General features: G+C 48.1%; 1 protein-coding gene across 4 annotated transcripts in view; it reads left to right on the top strand.

The window, feature by feature from the left end:
* The window catches only part of Plc21C (Phospholipase C at 21C), a 571,303-nt gene that overhangs the window by 515,267 nt on the left and 32,801 nt on the right, over positions 1-23,235 (top strand). The window lies entirely within an intron of this gene.

Below are 23,235 nucleotides of genomic sequence, written 5' to 3'. Positions count from 1 at the left end.
TAACCATTTTTTGAAAACCAAGCAAATATAGTAAGCCTATGCAAAACAACCCTGCAGTGGGCGTAACCAGGCTGATGATGATGCTGATGCAAAACAGTTCCTTACCGTATTTACCCGAATGTAACGTGACCCCAATTGTAACGCAAGGGTCGACTTTGCGAGGGCGAAACTGGGAAAAAAAAGAACACGATTGTAATGCGAGGGTCAACTTTGCAAACATGCAAGATCAAAGATTACATGAATGTAATGCAAGAAACCGAAACTATAGACCACGAATGTAATGCAAGAAACAAACTATAGGAAAATTTGAGAGCAGCCCTATTGAAGTACCTGCAAACTATGCCTAACCTTCATCCTTGCCACTGATGTCGCTGTCATTGTCACTTCTGTATCCAGCTGCGCGATGCCTTGAATTAGTTTGGCGCCAAACCCACATCTCATGCAAGTTCACATGCTTTACACTGAAGCATTTCAATGCTCACAGCAAGAAGCCGGCAGCGTTGTTCACCAACGAAGTCCGCAAAACGACGCTCCAAATCCAGGAAGCGGCCTTTCTTGGGCCCACGGAAACCTTTTCTATGACTGTTGCAATTGAACAACTCCTGGCGATGCTTCCTCCACCCCCTTATCGACGATTCGTTGATGTCCAGGCTTCTTACGGCCACTGAGTTACCGACTTTTTCAGCGAGTAGAATAGCATTGCGTTTGAAACCAGCGGTATACTGAGTGCGAGAGCACGCCATTTTGGATGTAGGCACATTAAGCAGGCAGGAATAGACCAACGTGTCAAAGCGCTGAACAGACAATGCGGCTATGAACAGGCAATGTGCCTGAGGAGTCGGTGGCGTAGGTCACATGGTACTATTGTGGAAACAAGCGCCCAGGATGCACCGCCAGTGGCCCAAACGGATTGATACGTCACTATAATCACCTAGTGGTGAGAAAAAGGCGCGTCCATTTCGCGCGCCAATCGTTCGACACTCACGCATGCATTTTCCCTCCAAGGTGACTCGTCGCTGGCATGCTCTCGTTGGTGTCGTTTGCTCTGCCTTTTTCGCGTTTGCACCACATTCGCGACTCACCCTGGCCGTGGTTCGTGTATTGGTTGACCTCTGAATTTGGAGCGTGCGACTTTGAAGGAGCAGGTCAATCGACACGCACGTAAATGCGGCACATTAGGTGACATTAGGTGAGCTTAATAATGAGTGTTTGGTGCCTTTCTTAGCATTTTTATACCTAGTATTCGAATTTAACTCGAGGGGTAACTTTTCACTTCTATTCTTGGTAAAAAAAAACTTGCATTACATTCGGGTAAATATGGTAGTCTTCCATTATGTGCCTCACAAATGTGAAAGGCGCAGTCCCTGCAATTTATGTATGCGGAACAGAGATGCAAAGTCTGCATGTGTTATTGCTGCTTTGAAGTATGCAGTATAACACCACACTTTGTTAAAGAGACATTGGAATGGAGTAAGTGATAAATGCCATAAGAATTTGCTTTGCCTTCATCCGAGTTGCAGTTTGGGCACATTGGTATGCCACATGTACGACTAAAGAAGCACAAACTGGGCACAGTGCCTCTGTGTGTCCGTATGGATCTTTTCATGTCTATGTCCGGTTCACGTTTCTTTACTCCTTACGCTTTGACTTGTTTGCAAATTTTTTTACAGAAGTAGTGTAATGAAAAGTACTAGTACATTAGAATCTCGTTACAACGAACTTCGCGGGATCACTGAATTTAATTTGCTAATTTGAATTACTGTAGTACTGAAAAACCAATATTTTCATGTCAGTAATGTAACACAATATAATGAAAATTGATGCTAAAAAAAGTGTTGCTAAACTTCGCTATTACCAGTTAACCCTTCTTAACTTCATCAGAACTGCTCCTTCCAAGTTTTGGGGTTATCTTAGTAAAAAAGTAAATCAGTTCACCATATTATGCATGAGCGCAATCCTGTCGTCGCTAAACAAGATATTGCTGTTCACTTCAATGCTTCTTTTAAAAGTGTCTTTTCGAACTCGCCCATTTCCCCTCGTGTGAATGGCGTAGCATGCTATGATGATTTTAGTTTTATTTCTTTATCTGGCGTCTTTTCTATGCTTCTGAATATAAAAACAAAATCATCTCCTGGGCCTGATAACCTACCAAATGTGTTTCTTCACAGGTACGCTGAAATGCTATCTCGCTTTCTCGTAATTATCTTTCGTGCATCCCTTTCATCGGCGGTGCTTACTAACGAATGGCTTTCTGCTCGTATTGTTCCGATACTAAAAACAGGCAATCCATCACTAGTGGCAAACTACCATCCCATTTCACTAACCTCATCTTGTTGCAAACTTTTAGAACACATTATTGCTTCTGAAATCAATAAATTTCTCGATGATAGAGCCATTCTATCTCCTACGCAGCTTGGTTTTCGAAAGGGCCTCTCCACTGTAACCCAATTAACCACTGTAATTCACAGTCTCGCTAGCACTGTTGACAAATCAGGGCAAATTAACATCATATTTTTGGATTTCAGGAAAGCATTTGATCTTGTATCGCATGCAAAGCTAATAGAAAAACTTGAACATCTCAACATTCCTTCACATCTCGTATATTGGATTAACACTTATCTCTCTAACCGTACGCAATTCGTAGCAGTTGATAATTTTCTTCCAGCACCCTTCCTCTCACTTCTGGTGTTCCCCAGGGTAGTGTTCTTGGACCATTATTATTTAACATATATATTGTAACGTAGGTTGGAGACGGAGTGTTACAACAGAGACGTTTCTCTTTAATGGTGGGCCAGAAGAAGAGCGTGCAGCTTACGCACTTCATCGTCTTTCATGGCGCCGACCTTTGCGTGCACCGTTCTGCGGTGCGGGAGCCCCACATCTTTGTCTCAATTGCCCTCATGCGAAAAGCGACTGTCTCGGTCACGTCACAAAGTTCTTTCAGCGACATAAGAAGTGGAGCTCCTCAGGTGCATCTCAGCGTTCACGTACGCGCATAGTATGGTTTCATGCACACTACATGAACAACTTCAGCACGAGGACGACGACGGAGCGAACCGGGGTCAGAACTGCAGGGGACGACTTCGTAGGTCACGTCACTGAGGCAGCGCTTAACCTTGTAGGGACCAAAATACCGGCGGATAAACTTTTCCGAGAGTGCACGGCGACGGACGGACGTCACGTCGACCCTGGTTGTATCAAAGGGTGTCTGTATGCTGTTGGCTCCGGATATGATGCCGAGCAAGCTGGCGTGCCTCTTCGGCTCTTTGTACAAACTCTTCCATGTGTTCGCTGGTCGAGCTGTTATCAGCCAGAGGTAGCATGGCGTCAAGTGTTGATGTGACGTGGCGCCCGTGTACAAGTTAGAATGGCATAAACTGTGTAGTCTCCTGTACAGCAGTGTTATACGCGAAAGTCACATAGGGTAAAATCTCGTCCCACGTCTTGTGCTCTACGTCGACATACATGGAGAGCATATCAGCCAGCGTTCTGTTCAGACGTTCAGTTAATTCATTGGTTTAAGGGTGATACGCAGTGCTCTTGCAGTGAGAGCAATGCGTCAACTGGAGAACGTCCTGCATAAGTTCTGCTGTAACTGCTGTACCGCGGTCGGTGATGACAACAGACGGTGCACCATGTCTAGGACGATGTGGTATACAAAGAACTTGGCCACTTCATACGAGTTTCCTTGAGGGATAGCTTCGGCCTTAGTGTACCGGGTTAAGTAGTCGGTAGCGACGACTATCCATCTGTTGCGTGAAGCGGTCAGTGGGAATGGCCCAAGTAGATCCATTCCTGTTGGAACGGTGCTTGAGGAGGGTGTACAAGATGGAGAAAGCCGGCCGGTTTGACTGGTGGTTTCTTGCAGCGCTGACAATCGCGGCAGGTCTTCACGCACCGTTGTACAGAAGGATAAAGCCGAGGCCAGTAATACTTCTGTCATATCCTTGCTAATGTCTTAGCGAATCCCAGGTGTCCCGTACATGGCTCATCATGGCACGCTTGCAAAATGTCTTGGCGCAGCGCCGACGGCACGACAAGGAGGTACGTATTGGGACCGCTTCCGCAGTTTTTCCTGTAAAGGACGTTGTTGTGCATGTAGTATGATAATAAGCCGTGCACGAGCGAGCGGGGTAAAACACCTTTAACTCCTTGAAAGTGCTCGATCAGCGGCAGCAGCTCAGGGTCAGCGTGCTGGTGCTCAGCCATTTTTATGGCGTAACGCCAAAAAATGGCAAGTCAAGGTCAGGGTTCGATGATGTCATTGGGAGTCGTGCGCGTGACAAACAGTCATCGTCACTGTGCTTCCTTCCAGATCGGTAGACAACTGTGATGTCGAACTCTTGTAGGCGCAGGCTCCAACGTGCTAGTCTGCCTGAAGGATCCTTGAGGTTGGCAAGCCAGCACAGCGCGTGGTGGTCACTGACTGCCTTAAAGGGTCTACCGTACAAGTAGGGTTGGAATTTACTAATGGCCCACACAACCACTAAGCATTCTTTTTCAGTGGTTGAGTAGTTTTTCTCAGCCTTGGTGAGACTGCGGCTTGCATAAGCAATGGTGCGTTCCGCACCAGCTTGCCACTGCACAAGAACTGCGCCGAGACCCGCATTGCTGGCGTCAGTATGAATTTCAATGTCAGCATCTTCGTCAAAATGAGCAAGTATTGGGGCCTCTTGCAAACGCTTATGCAATTCATTGAACGACTGCTGCTGCTCGTCCGCCCAAATGAAAGGCATATCGTCGCATGTGAGCTGTGTCAGAGGGTCAGCAATTCTCGAGAATCCGTCGACGAAGCGCCTATAATATGCGCACAAACCAAGGAAGCGTTGGACAGTCTTCTTGTCTGTGGGCGGTGAAAACTCAGCTACGGCAGCTAACTTGTCGGGGTTTGGTCGGACGCCTTCAGGACCAACGACATGGCCAAGAAATTTGAGCTCTTGGAATCCGAAGTAGCATTTTTCAGGCTTGATGGTGAAGCCTGCAGTATGGATCGCAGCGAGGACACTCTCGAGTCGTGCGAGATGTTCGTCAAACATGCTCGAGAACACGACGACGTCGTCCAAGTATACGAAGCAGGTTTGCCATTTGAGTTCAGCAAGCACAGTATCCATCATCCGCTGAAAGGTGGCAGGTGTGGAACAGAGACCGAAGGGAAAACATTGAACTCATAGAGCCCGTCAGGTGTCGCAGACGCTGTTTTTTCACGATCCTGTTCATCAATTTCGATTTGCCAATACCCTGATTTAAGATCCAACGATGAAAAAACTTAGTATGTTGTAGACGATCCAGTGCGTCGTCGATGCATGGCAAGGGATAAACATCGCGCTTGGTGACACGGTTCAACTTTCTGTAATCTACACAGAAGCGTAGCGTGTTGTCTTTCTTTCTGACTAACACTACAGGGGAGGCCCACGGGCTGGTGGACGGCTGGATCACGTCGTCGTGGAGCATCTCTTTCACCTGATGCTTGATTGCTTCCCTTTCCACTGGAGACACTCCGTAGGGATGCTGACGGACAGGATGTGCAGACTCGTCCGTAATGATGTGGTGCTTTGTGATGGACGTGCGCCGCACTTTGGATGACGTTGAAAAACAGTCCGCAAATTTATTCACGAGACTCAGTAGACGATCTTTCTGGTGGTCTGGCAGAGCGGTGTTAACGTGAATCCGTTCTTTTAGGCTGGGTAACCCAGTATGCTGACACGATGCAGTTTCAAATGTAGCAATGTCACTTACATCAGTGATTTCGCGAAGGAATGCGATTGTCATTCCTCGCGGTACATGACGATATTCGTTGCTAAAGTCCGTTAGCAAAACAACTAAACATTTGTTTCGCACCTGAAGAAGTCCTCTGGCTATACAAATGTGGCACTCAAGAAGCAGGGCCACGTTCGCCTCAGCAATTCCTTCGTCGTCGTGCTCCATGTTGCATCGGACAAGGGTAAGCACGCTGCTCTTGGGTGGCAACGTGACGTGATCGTCAGCTACGCGAAGCGCGACGTCATGGTCATTGTCATTACTGTTCACCATAGCTTGCGTAGTAGCGAAGCTGACTCTAGACTTGCAGGTCGATGATGGCACCGTTCGCCTGAAGCAAATCCATGCCGAGTATAAGGTCCTTTGAACATTCAGGAAGAATGACGAAGTCGCCGATGTACATGAAGCCCCGAATGTTGACTCGCGCCGTGCACCGGCCCATTGGAGTTATGAGATGCCCTCCTGCAGTACGAATCTGAGTTCCGGTTCATTGCGTTGAAACTTTATTCAGTATACGCGCGAGATTATGGCTCATAACAGACGTGTCCGCACCCGTGTCGATTAACGCTGTGACTTCGTGGTGATCTATGGTAACTGGTACGTCGCAGGATACTGACACGGAATTACACTGCTTTCTCTGCGTCTCAATTACATCATATCGTGGTCGTCGTAGTGGAGGCTCTTCAGCGTTCGCAACGTCAGCGACCTCACCTCCGCAGGTCGCTGGACTCAGTTTTCCTGGGAGGCAGGGCTGGGTGAGCGATGCCTCGTTGCTCTCGACGTAAAGAGGAGGCTGGTTAGACCTGTTTCGGGCGGGTGACGGTGACCGGGGTTCACGGAATCGGGGGGCAAACGAGGTCCTGGCGTCCGCGAGGTATGCTTCAATCTCCAGGGGGCGTTCACCATTGCGCGGGCACGGTGCATTCACTGAAAATCCACGGAGCCCAGCTCGGCGGTAAGGACACGCCCTGCAGAAGTAATCAGCTTCACCACAATGAAAGCACAAGGGCCTCCGGCCTGTGGTGCGCCATACATCGCTCTTGCGGGGTGATCGTGTTTCAGCAATGAATGATGCGGCGGGGCCTGAAGTGGCCAGTTGCTTGTTCAACGGCGCGCACACCATGATAGTCTGGGACGTCGTGCACATCGTGAAAAGTCGGAGACAACGAACTTTGCGCAGCTTCCGCATACGACATACGAGGCTGTGGCTGCCGTACTTCGTACTGTGGTTTGTCGCTGCGCTCCGGGATTTGTACTGCCTGCCTGATTTCTTCCTGGACGACCTCAGCCAGAGCGAGTCGCTATACCGATGCTGGAACCACCTGAAGCTTTTGGAACTCTTCTCGAACAACAAGCCTAATGAGCTCCCACAAGGCGTTGGTATTGTCCAAGGGCATAGCGAGAGGGTCACGCGATAGGGTTGACACGTCGCGGTTGTACTGCCGTGTTCGCTGCTGCAGTGCCTTTTTCATAGATATGGTTTTTGCAAGAAACTCTGCAACGGTGTTTGGTGGATTGCGTATTAGGCCACCGAGTAACTCTTGCTTGACACTGCGCATTAAGTTCCTGAGCTTCTTTTCTTCCGGCATGGAGGGATCCGCGCGTCGGAAAAGTCGGCACATATCTTCAACAAACATTGCGACGCTTTCGTTTGACCGCTGTACTCTCGACTGAATTGCAGATTCAGCTCGCTCCTAGCAATCGAGGCTGGGGTATGTGCCGATTAGCTGCCGTCGGAATTCGTCCCATGTCGATAGGGCTGCCTCACGGTTCCCGAACCATGTCCGCGCATAGTCCTCGAGGGCAAAGTAGCCGTTGCGTAGCTTGCGCTCTGGAGTCCAGCCGTTGTATTCTGCGACACGCTCAAAGTGATCGAGCCAGTCCTCTACATCCTTGAAGGTGTCCCCATGGAAGGACGTGGGGATTCGCGGCTGGTTGAGGATGAGCTCGGTCGGCGCGGTCGAGGAAGATGATAGAACCGACGTACTCATCCGTCTTACTTGGTTGGGTAGCGAGTCGTGCTCAGGTGGCAGTCCTTGAAGTCGGCGGCTTGTCCGTACGTGCACAGGAGTCAGCTCGACCGGACTTCATACTGGGCTTGTAGACGGTGTTCGATCTGGGAGTGGTAGCATGCACCCCGCACCTCCACCAGAAAAATGTAACGTAGGTTGGAGATGGAGTGTTACAAAAGAGATGTTTCTCTTTTAAATGGCGGGCCAGAAGAAGAGCGTGCAGCTTACACACTTCATTGTCTTTCATGGCGCCAACCTTAGCGCGCGCCGTTCTGCGGTGCGGGAGCACCACATTTTTGTGTCAATATTAATGACATTGTAGACACTGTTACTCAACCCGTACAAAAAAAATTATTTGCTGATGATTGTCTTCTCTTTAATGATATCACTTGCCAACAAGATCAAGTTATTCTAAACTCTAACCTTCAAAACATACTAGCTTGCTGTGCGCACTGGGATATGCAGCTTAACATTGATAAAACAGTATTTATGAAGATCACTAGAAAAATTAATAAATTGTCGTTTACCTATAGCCTAGCATCCAAGCCACTTAGGGAGGTGAATGAATATAAGTACCTCGGTGTTACAGTAGCCAGTAACCTGTGTTGGAACTCGCACATCTCCCATCTTTGCGACTCAGCCTTTAAGAAGCTTTGCTACCTCAGGCATAAATTAAAGCACACTCCTTCTGAAACCTGTCTTACCGCCTACACCTCTCTTGTCCGTCCTAAACTCGAGTATGCAGCTATTGTATGGGATCCCTGTACTAAATCTAACATCGATGCACTAGAAATTATACAATGTAAAGCAGTAAGGTTCAGCTTCTCTAAATATCGCTCAAGTGATTCCCCAAGTCAGTTAATGGCTGAACACAATATTAAGTCTTTGCAACTAAGAAGAAAAATTCACAGGCTTAAATTTCTCTTCTTACTGAGTAACAATAAATTATCTCTTTCTCCCGAACCTTACATAACACCCCTTACTGCCCGCCGAACAAGATATCGCCACGCTGCCTAATTAACGCCTTATAATGGTAGAACCGTCTTTATGTCTTCCTTTTTCCCTCGAAGAGTAACGCAATGGAAAAGCCTACCTTATAACAAGCTTCTCAGCACTGACTCAATAGCGTCTGTTGCTATCTAATATTACTGCTTGTTGTCACGAAATCTCGTTTCACTTTGTATCGTTGTGCAATATTTATTGACTTACGTGTTGTAGTAATTTTGAATTATGCACTCCTCTTTTTTTTCTATTACATTTCCAGTTCTTTGAAATTGTGCTTGTGAAACAGTGTTTCAATTTGTATCTGCCACTCTCTGTGCATTATTTAGGTGCTTTACTCATGCATTTGTACTTTCTATTACATTTTTTCCGGAGCTTTTTTTTACTCCTTCGTCAATCTATTGTGTTTTTCTTTTTTTGTATGTACCTTGCCATGGCCTTTGTATGTCCTGCCATGGCCTTTAAGGCCTGCAGTATTCATAAATAAATAAATTAATAAAATTAGATACCTTTGCAGCAGATGCGCGTGTTCGTACGTAAATAATAAACGAGAACGCTGGGCATAGTTTAACTACAATTTATTGCTTGAAGAAGTCTGTAGTCTTCTTCTGGCGAGTAGACAGTAAGTGCTGCAGGACGAACGCCTCCACATCCCCAACCTTCCTCCGAACGTCATCGGGGACATCTTCACAGCGCCCGAGGAATGATCGAGTCTTTTCTAGAAAAACTAAGACATCCGAGCTCGAAACAGTCTCTTCCTCTTCATGTGTTGATCCAGTGTCAGCATTGTCTTCGTCACTACTGCAATCTTCTTACTCACGCACTTTATTCACGATGTCTTCTTTGATGAGCGCCGCAGATGTAGCCGCCGCACTGTCGCTATAATCATCGAAGGTCACTGCAGAGTCGACAGGAAGCTTCTCGGTGAGCTCATTCAACAGTTCTGGGTTGAGCTCCTCTGTGTCCTCGCAGTCTTGTAGCGTAGGTGAAGCCTTTACTTTCGCCAGCAGTTGCTGATCATACTTGCCTTCATGTTCCACCACGACCCTGTAAGCATTTCTGCAGCTTGACGGATGTTTACTGGTGTGGGCAGTTTCAGTCGAATATTGATCAGGAGGTGCTGCACAAGACACTTTCAAAATTCAGCCTTCACACATCTGATGATGTCCTGGTCCAAAGCTTGAGGCAAAGAAGTACAAATTGCACGTTGCTCAATCGCATGTTCATGATATGCGCCGAACAATCGTCAACGATGAGGAGAACTTTTCTGTCTTTCTTCTTCATTGTGTTGTCCAGCTGCAGCAGCCACTGAGTGAACAATTCTCGTGGTATCCACATTCTTTTCTCGACTCGGTAGTCGCAAGGCAATGAGACAATGTTTTTCAACCAGCGCGGCTTAGCAGACTTGCCAACTAGCAGCTTGAGTTTTCCGTGCCCGTGGAGTTGCAGCAGAACAAAATTAACCGATATGAGGAGACGCAATTTCCTTCCACCCTTGCACCTGTCACCTTTGAAGTTCGTTATTTTATCAGGCAACAACTGATAAAAGAACGCCGTTTCATCGCCGTTGAAAACGTCGTCTGGAGAGAAAGACTTGATGATCTCTTGAAAGCGCTTGTTCCGCCAGGCAACTGCACTCTTGGCATCTGCTGCCTTTTCTTTGCCACAAGCAACCTGCCACACAACGCCATTCCTTTGCCGGAAGTGGTAAAGCCATCCGGCACTTGCATCGAAACTGGTGATGTCCAAGGCGGCCGTGAACTGTAGCGCCTTCTCTTGAATAATCGGGCCTGACAAGGGCGCATGGTTTCGTCTGACATCCTTAAACCACGTGAGGATGGCGTTGTCGACGTTCTGGTAGTTGCCAAGCCGCAAGCGTTTTCTTGAGGGAGCCAGCTGTGACTCTCGATGCAATTTCATGATCTTTTCCCGATCCTTGAGCTTCGTTGCCATTGTTGACGAGGGAATATCACGCTCCTTGCACAGGTCAACTTGCTTTCTTCCAGCATTCAGCTGCATCAAAATGTGCCCTTTTTTTAGCGAAAACTGGCGTCACTTTTTTCTATGCGGGGACCAGGAGAACTCAATCACAGCACCGATAACTTCACAGCTCCTGCTGATCGCTATCAACATGGTGACGCCATAGAATAAAGAACCAACTTTAGAGAAGGGAAACTGCACCTTCCACAGTGATACGAAAATAAGAAGCAGCAGCGAGTGGAACTTACCGGGGGGCCCGACAGATGGTGCTACTTAAACAGGAAGCGGAAATGCAATTTTTTTAGTGCAATAGCCAATATGGCCGCTTTTTAGCGGTGGCGTATGTGGGGTACGCGCTGTGCTCACTTTGCTGGCTTTGTGGCATGCCTGAGCTGCCACATTTTAATTGCCAGGACACTGAAGAGCATCTAGTGATACCCATACAAACAAGTCATAAGTGAGTGAACAGGACATGCAACCTTATTGGCAGAAGAAAAGCAGTACACTTTCTCGTACAAGAGCACAAATAAAATTTGCATGTCAATATGCGCTAAAACCATTAACGCGAGCTTGTAAACTGCTCACTTTCGTTGTCGCACGTGGCAGTCTGGTAACGAGCGACAATCAGCAGGGCAAGCAAATTGGACAGTGCCCCACCTGTTTGCATCGACGGTCACTGTAACTTGCATTGCGAAGCAATCAAGTGATGCAGGCATCTGCTGCCGCTTCCATCACAGCGATATGGGCTACCCAGCATTCTACCCTTACCTCCTTTCCAACCTGCATGTTTCTTTTTGTTCTTTCACGTGCCGCCAATGTGTAACTCACACTTGGTGCCCCACATTCTCTAAATATGGGCATGGTCGGTATTGTGGGCATCACCATTTTGCAGCCACTTCTGCAGGCCTTTTCACCCACGTAGATATCAACCTCATACACTTTGGTTCCTGTAATCACGTGTGCTAATCTCCGTTGATACCACACCATGGTCGAGGAAGGCCACAAGCAAAATTTTCACACGGCTGCAGCAGGAAAGGACGGAATGGGGAGAACCAATGACGGTGCGTCTAAATTCGTAGTCTGTCGCTGTGCAGACTGCAGGAGCAGGTGCTTGCCTCGAGAGACTGTTTCCTAATGCAACTGACTAGGCTCCCACATACGAGAAACGTAACATGGGGACGAGTACCAAGTAGCACAGTAGTGAAACCAGATTCTGCAATCAATTACTTCAGTGTAGTTTGCGCAAAAACACAGGCTAAAGAGCAAGTATAGCAATCCTGAACGAGACTAGGAATTAAACATGGGAATGAGAAAGTTTACATTCAAGAAAGAAGCCACTCTACTTTGCAAGCACTGAAAGCCAAAAACATTAAGAAAAGTTAAATGCTACATAGCACATGGTGCAAAGGTCAATTCAAGAAACATGCCAATACCACATGAGCTATTTCAGGAGAGGAACTGCACAGGGCAACATACACTAGGAGATACTGCTACAGATACGTTATGCTACTAGGCAGTGACTGGTATTAAGTATGAGCAAAGAATCGGTTGACCTTTAATTTTGGATGAGGAAGAGGAATGATCTCTAACAAAAATGTAGAATGAAAAAGCTTGCATTCATTGAAAAAAAGTTATACTTGGCACAAATGGAATTTGGCAAGGCCAGGAAGCTCGTTAAGGAAGGACAAGCTGATGGAACTCTTTTGGCCAGCGTTGTCTGTGCTTGTTCAGAGGTTCATCTGAAGACACAATTTTTTGTTGTTAAGGTGCCTGGATGACTCGGCCTATATCTGTGCTGGTGAAATGATGGCGGAGGCTCTTTTCACTCGACACAGTTGTCCGTAAACTTAATATCTCACCCAAATAATTCTGGAATGGCTTTTTTGCTTGTGGTGTAAAGCCATGGGAATTCGGCTTCAGCCCCTTTCTGTTGGTGTAGATGGGGGCATGATATTGCAATATTAAATGCAAAAGGAGTGACATATACATTTAATGGTGTGTGACTACAGAACACATGCATATGTACACTGTTTGTTCTAGGGTGCTCAAGCAGCAAGGTAAATAAAAATTGCGACCCTCCATAAAATTTATGTCTGCCTAATTACAATGCATGTCAACAGCTTATGTATCGTTAAGATCACAAATGAGAACGTTTGTGTCATGATCCGCCCGGCTTCGTGAACGAGGCATGGCTCGAGGCCCCCTCCATTAGAAAGACGCTCCACAGCATGGTGGTGATGAACGATGACTGACCGCCGAGCAGCTGTGCACGTCGGTGTTTATTGGGTGCGGTGCCCAATGTTGCCTACCAAGCATGGCAGGCCAACGAGCCTAGGGAGCCAACGAAGATTATGCCCGAGTGGGCGTCACATGCTTGTCACGCCCCCTTACCCCTCGTTTGCTTGTCGACCACAAAATAACTTCTACGTTCAATGTACAAGGCTCTGCCTCCGTTCCAGCCGGGTCGACGGTGCCTGCTACACAGGCGAGTAACGGTCCGGTGGCCTCCGCCGTCGAGTACTCCGTCTGGGCACCAGTGTTGACAGGCCGGGTGCGGCAATGCCAGGTGCTGCCTAAGACAGCCTCGCTCCATCCGGAGGGTCCGTAGTGGTCGACCTTGTGAGTGGTGATGCGCTCGACACCAGCGCAACAGGCACTGCACCGCTGGCAACGCTTGCCACCTCCAAGCTGCCACCTCCGCTGGAAGCGACTGGTGCTGCTACTAGTCCTCCTGAAGGCTGAAAATCGGAAGTGGCAGTCCAGGGTACTAGCCAGGTCCCGAGGCGAGGCCTAACATGGTCGGCGTGTCTGTGCCACGTGGCCCCGTCTGGCATGCGGACGAGGAGCGATGAGGCGCTCGCAGAAGACACCCCCTGTCCGGTGGACCAGGGTGAGCCAGGACAGAAGTTTCAGGCAAAAACTGGAGCGCCTGACTCCAGCAAAGGCCTGGGACGGCACCCTTGGTCGGCAGCCAGCTTCTGCTTCAGCTGCTTCAGGAGCACTGTGGATCGGAGGTCCGGATGCAAGACGTCCAAGGGTGTAGGGCATGGCCAGTGACATTGTGGGGCGTGGTCTAGTACTGGAACAGTATCCGGGCAATCTGCTTCTGGAAATTCCCAGTCTGGCTCTTCTTGAGCTTGCCCTTGATGGTTTACACCACCCGCTCGGCTGCACCACTGTAAGAAGAGTGGTACGGCAGAACCATAATCCGGCGGATTCCGTTCTTCGTCACCCAAGCCAGGTACTCTGTTCTGACGACTCCGGCAAAGGCCCGGGACGACACCCTTGGTCAGCAGCCAGCTTCTGCTTCAGCTGCTTCAGGAGCACTGTGGATCAGAGGCCCGGATGCAAGACGTCCAAGGGTGTCTTGACCATCCGACCCAGCAGGAGCTCACAATGGGCACGGCGAGTGACATTGTGGGGTGTGGTCCGGTAGTGGAACAGTATCTGGGCAATCTGCGTTTGGAAATCCGCAGTCTGGCTCTTCTTGGGCTTGCCCTTGATGGTTTGCACCACACGCTCGGGTGCACCATTTGAAGCAGGGAGGTACGGCGGAACCATCATTCAGCGAATTCCATTCTTCATCAGCCAGACCATGTGCTCTCTGCTGGCGAAAGCAGGACCATTGTCAGACACTATGACGTCCGGCAACCCCTAGGTGGCGAAGACCTGTCGTAGCGCCGCAATGGGCGTGCCTGCTGATGTGACAGGTAGAACCTCCACCCACTTCGAAAAAGTGTCCACCAGCACCAGGAGGTAATGGCCCTTGAAAGGTCCCCAAAATCTACATATGGCGGGACCAGGTTCTCTGTAGGAACGGCCAGCGGGTGATTTCCGCATGACGCGAGGCCCGCTGATGCGGGCCTCGCGTCATCTAAGTTCAGCGCCCTGCTTGTCTCCTCCTCTTTCTGGTCCTGTTGTCTAGCACTGTTTGAATTTTATTATTACCATGGAGCACCAACTCGCCCAATCCGCTGCCCTTCCGCTAATGCTTCTGGCAGATTTGGCAGCTCTGCACTATGTGAGCTATGTCCTGGTACAGGCCAAGCCACCAAACATGGGACTGGGCCACCATCTTGGTCTTTTCCACGCAAGAATGACCCGCGTGCAGTTCGGCAACTGCAGGACCCTGGACCGGAGACTTAGTTGGATCACCACCATTGAACCCCACAGTAGGCAGCCCTGCTGCAAGCCCAGCTCGGCGGCTTTGTGGCTATAGGCCTGCTGAACCAATTCCTCCCCATGGCACACCGCCTTGATGACCTGAGACAGCATTGGGTCCTGGCTGGTCACTTGCGATACTGCAGATCGGGAGAGCACCTCCGGGTACGCGTGCTCCAACATGAACACTTCAGTAGGTTTGGAGCCGCATCAGGCACCTCAGGCAGGGGCAGGCGACTCAAGGCATCGGCAGGTCCCAGGTCCTTTCTTGGACGGTAAACCAGCTGGTAACTGTAAGCTGCCAGCCTCAAGGCCCAGCGTACCACTTGAGGTGACGCCTGCACAAGAACTGCCTAGTCAGTCCCCAGCAGCCCAACAGCGGCTTGTGGTCCGTGACCACCTCGAACTTCCGGCCGCGCAGGTACTGGTGGAAGCGTTCGACACCGAACATGAAGGCAAAGCCTTCCTTGTCCAGCTGGCTGTAGGATTGCTCTGCAGCATGTCATCTTTGTCTATCCATCTATGTCTATCTTTGTCATCTGGAGCACCAGCTACTGGTAAAGCATCTCTGAGGTCGAGCTTGGTGAACTTCTGTTCACTGGACAACGCTGACCACAGATTTTCAATCCGGGGAAGCGGGTACTTCTCGACGGTAGTGAAGGGGTTGATGGTAACCTTGATATCCCCACATATCCTCACACTGCCTTCTCGCTTGAGGACTGGTACGATGGGAGCGGCCCATTCAGATGTCTTGACAGGCACCAGGATGCCCTCTCGCTGTAACCGTTGCAGCTCCTGGGTGACCCCGTCCTTCAGGGCGAACAGCAGTGGGCGAGGCTTGAAAAAGCATTTCCGGGCTCCCTCAGGTACATAGATGCCAGCCGTCGTGCCGGCGAATGTGCCCACCCCCGGCTGGAACAGGGAATTGAACTCGGGCTGGACGCTGGGAACGTCTTTCACCACCTGCAGGCTGGTTTCTTGGTACTTTGGCAGATGAACACCCATTGCATGAATCCAGTTTCAGCCCAGCAGTGTCGGCGACGACCCATTGGTTAAGTAGAGGGGAAGGATTGCCTCCCTGTCGCCAAAGCGAACGCTGACCTTGGCCTGACCCTGGACCTGGAGGAGCTGCCCGGAGTAACTGCACAGCATGACGCCCGAAGCCTCGACATACACGTCGGGGAAAGTACGCTTGAACAGTTTCCCGGTCATGACCGACACGCTGGCCCCTGTGTCCAGCTCCATGGAAATGGGGGGCCCGTATATTTCGACGGTCAGCATGTACGGTGGCACTGATGACGGTACAAGGCCTGTATGCCTTATGTCGAAAATTGGCGGATCCTCGGCCACGACATGGAGACTGGCCGTGGAAGAACTTAAGCCAGCTGCCGCACGCCCCCAGCGCGTACCCTTGCGACGGCTACCCTGGCCGCAGGCTTGTGTGGTACCTGGGCTTGAACCAGGCTGCTGCTGCTGTGCATTGTTCGTCCTCCCCCTCCGGCATACCCGTGCCAGGTGCCCAACTTTCCCGCTCGTGAAACATTGTGCTTGAGAGAACTGGCACTGTGAGGGGGAGTGGGCACCACCACAGCGACCGTACATGCTGCCCTTTGTCGCCAACTTGTTGACCGCCGCTTCCGCCGAGGGTGAACCAGTCGCACGGGCAATCTTGCTGGCATCCTTGGCGGCAGCTTCGATTGCCCGCGCTGCCTTCATGGCGTCTTCCAGCAAGGGGTCGGGAAGCTCCAGGAGTCGCGTCTGCATGACGGTGTTGTTAATGCCGCATACGAAACTGTCCCAGAGCAGCGAGTCCAGCTGGTCCCCGAAAACGCAGGCACTCACTAACCCTCGTAGCACAGCAATGAACTGCCCGAAGGTCTCTCCTTGCCGGCGGCTCTGGTTGTTGAAGAGGAAACGCACCATTAGTGTGGACAGTGCTGGGTTGAAATGCGAGCGCAGTATGGCGAGCAGCTCACCCAGCGTCTTAACATGCGGTGTGGCTGGCTTGAGAAGTTCGAGCAGGAGACTGAAGACCCTGGTCCCGCAGCTGGCCAAGAAAATGTCCCGTTGTTTGGCATCGGGTGTGTCGTTTGCCCGGAAGAACACATGGACTTGTTTCTCATTAATTGTCCAGGCGGACCCATCTCCGTCGAACAGCTCAAGCCTTCCGTACAGCGCCATGGCGGCAGCAACGAGGGGCGGTGTTTTGCCGTTCGCGGCGGCGTGGGACAATCCGTGGGTACTGGTCACCATCCTCTTAGCCAGTGTCACGATCTGCCCAGGTTCGTGAACAAGGGAGGGCTCGAAGCACCCTCCGTTAGACACTCCGCAGTGTGGTGGTGATGATCGATGACTGACCGCCGAGCAGCTATGCATGTCGGTGTTTATTGGGTACAGTGCCCAATGTTGCCTACTGAGCATGACTGGCAACTGAGCCTGGTGGGCCAACGAAGAATATGCTCGACGGGGCATCACTGCTTGTCACAATTTGTGCGCTCATTTATACACTAGAAGAGATTACACTGCTGGGTCCACAAGCAAATGCATGAAAGACATGAAGCTATTTGAAATGATGCATTCTCTTTCTACATGAACGTGATGCACCTCTTCACTACTGCAAAGATTTATGTCCTCAGGCAAACCAAACTGAACAACAAGAACATTTAGAACCAACAGGTACGAAATATAGTTGAATTATCATGCGTGCAGCTGTTTAATACATTCAATTCAGTACTTCAGCTTCAATTTATCAAAGAGTTATTCACTGCTGAGGACGAAAGAAGTTGCCGGCAGACTCGAGAAAAATATAATGATAAGGCTACCCATGGCTACAGCTACAACGAGATGAACAATGTAACACGCGTTCCGATATCGCTTTTTCTCTCGTGAATGTGTGTATAATGATGGCCTTGCAACTGGAAGTTTATTTCGGAAACAGCAAAGGAGCGTCCTGATGGCCCATATGTAATACAGCATCTAGTTGATTAATTTGCCTCCGCCTTTCGGTTAACAAGAGGAACATATTACATAGCGATTGAAGCAGCGATGTTAAACGACTCACCGGTATCGCCGTCCCCAATCGCAGCAGGATCCAGCTACCATTTCCATGCAGACATGTTCCACATGGCTCACGACTGAAACCTAGCTTTCTGGCTTACACCCCAAGTTAAGTAATGTGATGTATCGAAACCAAATAAACTGGTTTCAGCACAAAATAAGCAACCGATGTATGAACCAATGAATCGGTCGGTACCTGCCGTGCACGCAAACATACCGCCAAAACTTTTTGATCCAGGCCAGAGGTCTTGTGGGAGGTCGATAATGCTGAACGCTATCTTGTATTCATAATAGAAAAAATAAACAAAGTACTAAAAAGTAAAATTTAATATTAGGAATGATAATTTTGTACTCTTTGTCATGTAATAAAAACGCTTCGTTTATTGTTGAAGAAAGTTTGTAGGTTAAAATTGCGCTTACTACAGCGCCTCTAGTGGGAGATAATGCACTCACGGGGGAACCTTTTTAATTGGTGTACTATGCCCGTTTTTTTAGCAGCACCGCACGGTCGATATTTTCGCCCTCTGTGGCCATTTGTTGAACTTGAGAGTGTTCGAGGCCTGGTGACGTAGGCCTGCAACGTAGTAGGAGAGTCCGAACATGACCCTACGCGACGCTCACCCTGATGCTGCTGAGGCTCTACCCGTTGAAACGGGTTCCCTAGCGCATGGCTGCTGCTGCTGCGGATGATGATGATAGGTGGAAGCCTCAGGTATTCGGCACCAAAACTTCAACGGAACTTCGTAATAATGAAGCATCTTGGTGATTATGGGATTAAATTATGTACATTATTCTGAAATATTCGGTAATCTGAAATTCGTAGTACGGAAAGTTTTTTACATTGAAAATATAGACATTCTGGTGAGGATTTAAAGAAAATTCGTAGACTGGAAAGTTCATTAATGTGGTGTTCGTAGTGATGAGATTTTACTGTACTAACAAGTGTGGCACATTTTCTCCCATATTTGCTTTTACAAGAGAGCTTACTGCAGTAGAAACTGAACAATTGGTATAAAAATGCACAAAATTTTGACTTTGTGAAGTTCACTAAAAGCTTTAGTCAATTATTCTTGACTAATAATGCTATTCACCATCATCATCATCAGCTTGGTTACACCCACTGCAGGACAAAGGCCTCTCCCATACTTCTCCAACTACCCTGGTCATGTACTAATTGTGGCCATGTTGTCCCTGCAAGCTTCTTAATCTCATCCGCCCAACTAACTTTCTGCCGTCCCCTACTACGCTTCCCTTCCCTTGGAATCCAGTCCGTAACCCTTAATGACCATCGGTTATGTTCCCTCCTCATTACATGTCTTGCTCATGCCCATTTCTTTTTCTTGATTTCAACTAAGATGTCATCAAGTCGCGTTTGTTCCCTCACCCAATCTGCTCTTTTCTTATCCCTTAAGGTTACACCTATCATTCTTCTTTCCGTAGCTCGTTATTAGACATACTAATACCAAACAAAACGCAACTTGCTCCATGCAGCGGCCATCAGTGACCCATCTATTCATTTTTCTTGAATAAAAGATGAGGGGAAACAAACTTCAGTTTTATGCATAAATGATGAAAAACATAGATCACTGCTTGTGCGTGTGACATGTGCGCACACACATACACAAATGTTGCGAGTCCCGAATGAGAAAAGTAAAAGGCTCAATTTTTTTTATTTATAACCACATATGGAGCCAAAAGTGTGCATAAAGCATAGGAACTTTTATTTCATCGAAATGTTTTCTTCAAATGAAAATATAACTTGCCGCAAGTGTGAGCCACATTATGCTGCATGCAGTGCTTTACCAATTGCAGCGTCCACGCTCATATGTCAACGTATGACATCTGGCCTTGGTAGCTCGAGCCGGTGCAATTCATGGCCATGGCAGCACATATAAAACAGCCTTTCGATTGTAGGCGTGAATTTTAAGCGTATGTTAGTTTGACACCCTTTGACACAAAGAACCTTGACTTTTTATTTAATGCAAATAGCATTCATTCCCTACTTCAGCCAATTTGAGCCTTTCTATCTATCTACCTATCTAGTCGACCGAGTGGCCCAAATTGACTACCTTCTTGGACCACTTGTTATGTGTTCCTGGTCATGACTCCACCATGGACATTGAATTGTCATCATTCCAGCTTCGTGATATCTTACTCTCATCATGCCGTCGTCGTCACACCTTCTACCTCAAACTAGTGGTCCAAGTTATCTAATAGTTTGGGCCACTGGCTATGTGCTCATGGTCGTGACGTCGTCATGGTTGTTGCATCGCTGTCGTTTCAGCTTTGTTATCCGATGCTTGTTGTATCATCGTCGTCATGCCATCGTCATCATACAGTCGTCATGCGTTCTTTGTCACACTGTCACAGTGATGTCGTCATGGTCATTCAATCGTTGTTGTTCGAGTTTCATCATCAGACTCTCATCATGCTGTTGTCATCACGCCTCTACACCGACCCAGTGGTCCAAGTTGTCTAATAGCTTTGGCCATTCGGTATGTGTTTGGAGCCATGATGCCGTAGTGGTCATTGCATCGTCATCATTTCCGCTTTGTGATCTGACTCTCATCATGCTGTCATCATCACGCTATCATCTTCACACAGTCGTCATTACACCATCGTCGTCACATTGTCATTTTATCATTGTTATCACTTCAGTAACATCCAATTATTGTCATGCCATCGTCATACTGCCTTTGCCGTTCCATAGATGTCAATCTTTCTTCGTCATTGTATTGTAATCATACTGTCATTCAATCGCAATTATACCATGCTTGTCATGCCATCATAGACATTTGCTATCATTGTCTCCGTTGACAGGCATGCAGAGTGTTGTATAATCCGGTGATGAACTTCGTGTTGCTTCAGCAGCTGTCAGTCACTGATGAGCCACCCTACGAACATATTAGCATCAGGCAATCCACGATGGCTTGTGGCCTGTTAGCATGTCAGCCAGCAGCAAATTTTTGTTGCCACCACACTGCCTCGGGACTGCTTCGTCGGGCATTGGCAACCAGAGTTACGGTATAATGCTGAATCGACTTACGCATATTTGCAGCAGTCACACAACACTCGGAAAGCCAACAACCCGCTTCGCAAATGAAAGTAAGGGCACACGAGAAGATGACAAAGTTTCCATCTTTGTGACACACAGGACGGTGGTCTCTCGTTACTGACGCCATTCATAGACGCGCATCATTTGTTCTTTCTCCCTTTCTTCTTTTAGATTTGAGCAAACCTGCCACAAAACTAGCTTTAAATTTCGTTCACGTGGCTGATGGGAAAGTGCCGTGACCTGGTTGCATGCAGTGGCATAGACGGCGGACGACCAAGGGGAGAGGAGGAAGGGGAGGTGTGGGTTGCACGTTCTTGTCATGACCCTACAGATTTTAGAATCTTTGACAGGTGGCAAATCACGCCGAACCTGACACATGGATAGTGCCGGCTCTTTGCCGTCGGCACCAGTTCTGCGCGGAGCGGTGATCAAATCGCATCATGTGGGGTCCTTCTGTCCCTCGCGCAGATTGGCCTTAGGATAACCCACCGGCTGTAAAGTTTGGATAGCCCTTCTGTATTTTGGAGAAAAACAGGAAAGCAAAACTGTCCAAGCAATAAATAAAATATTGTCGCAAAACACAGGCCCGTTATTAAGCTGAGAACCTTGTTGTTATTCAGTACAGAATGTCACAAACTGATTAGTTTCAGAGGAAAAAAAAGCACTTGATTATATAGAACTCCTATCGATAAAATAAAAACATTTTCCAGACCTTCATATACTAGAATACTAGAACTGAGCTGTAATCAATGCTGGCGTACTAATTTGGTGTTCCCATAATTAAGAATAGACTGTACTGTATATCTTGATTTCTCTGTACCCATGTTACTGACAGCTTGCTACATTCTTGTTATGCAATGCTAGGAGACTCCCGAGCATGTGAAACACCGTACTTTCTTGCCCAAAATTTGTAAGCGTGAACTATTGTGACAAAATTTTTTGATATTCGATTTTCAGCTTTCTTTTTCTTGATTCTATTTAGTATTCTACTCAAAATCTACTATTCGGTATTTGCACACCCCTAGTACTAGTGTACTAGTACAATACTGCTACATAGTACCTAGTAGTGTACTGCTGCTGAGAAAGTGACAGGGCAAGTGCCGAGTGGGTCTGCCAATAGCAACAAAAGCAATTTTCTTTACCTCTTTAAGCATAACTTCATTCAATGCTATAAGGACCTTTAATACCCGCTGTGCTAGAGAGTAATTGCATCATTTTGCCTCTTAGCCCGAGGTTGGGGGTTGCATCGTGTTACAATCAGTGGCATTAACTCCTGAGGTAGCCTCTGTATAGCGGAAAACGCCGCAAGGCACATAAACGTTCGCGTGGATAGGACGACAATACATGTTAACGCATGTGTGCAGCGTACATGCACCACTGTACCATTCTGGACTTGCGAATTCTAAGGCTGTTGACTGCTGGCTGCCGGCGTGTGATCCAAAGGCCTCAAATATGGTATTTGTTTGCAGTGATGCTTTCTTTCACATCTACGGCTTTCCCCTCACCTCAGGGCTTGTTGGCACATGTGAACAAAACACGTTCCGATACTCGGATGGCCCAAATAGCAATAGATATAGTTTTCACACCTCAAGCTGTGCAGGTGACTTCGGGCAGGCTGTGAAGATGGCAAACAAACCGTCGCTGCACTGACGCTTTGCCACCATTAAAACGATGGAACGATGGCTATAATTTGGATTGGATCGCTGTAGGACACTGTCGTTCAACAGCATGCATTGCCAAGGCTCTCCAATGCATCCCAATGCAAGTATCAATGAGTACAATGTGACAGATATTATACGCAACCTAAACATAGCGCTGCTGCAGGATACGATGATATCATACCAATTGCCATGAAACACGTAATGGACTTAATTTCCAGCCCTCTAGCTCATAATGCTAATCGTACGCTCGAATGTGGCAATTTCCCGGAAGCACTCAGGCTAGCTAGAGTGTGCCCAGTGTGCAAGGGTGGCACAGATTACACTTTTAACAATTACTGACCCATATCTGTACTAACAGTAATGTCTAAAATTTTTTAGACAATCATAAACGTCCGCCTTGAAAAATTTATCTGAAAGTACTCTATTATGTCTGATGTGCAACATAGGTTTAGAAAGGAAAGATCCTGTGGAGAAGCATTACTCTCTATTAAACATGAAATAATAAATAACATTGAACAAAGATAGCACACCTTTGGTGTCCTTTTGGATC

Source organism: Dermacentor variabilis, chromosome 7 (genome assembly GCF_050947875.1).
Source record: "Dermacentor variabilis isolate Ectoservices chromosome 7, ASM5094787v1, whole genome shotgun sequence".
Taxonomy (NCBI): Eukaryota; Metazoa; Arthropoda; class Arachnida; order Ixodida; family Ixodidae; genus Dermacentor; species Dermacentor variabilis.
Note: the sequence above shows the minus strand (reverse complement) of the source record. Positions and strands in the feature narration are given on the sequence as shown.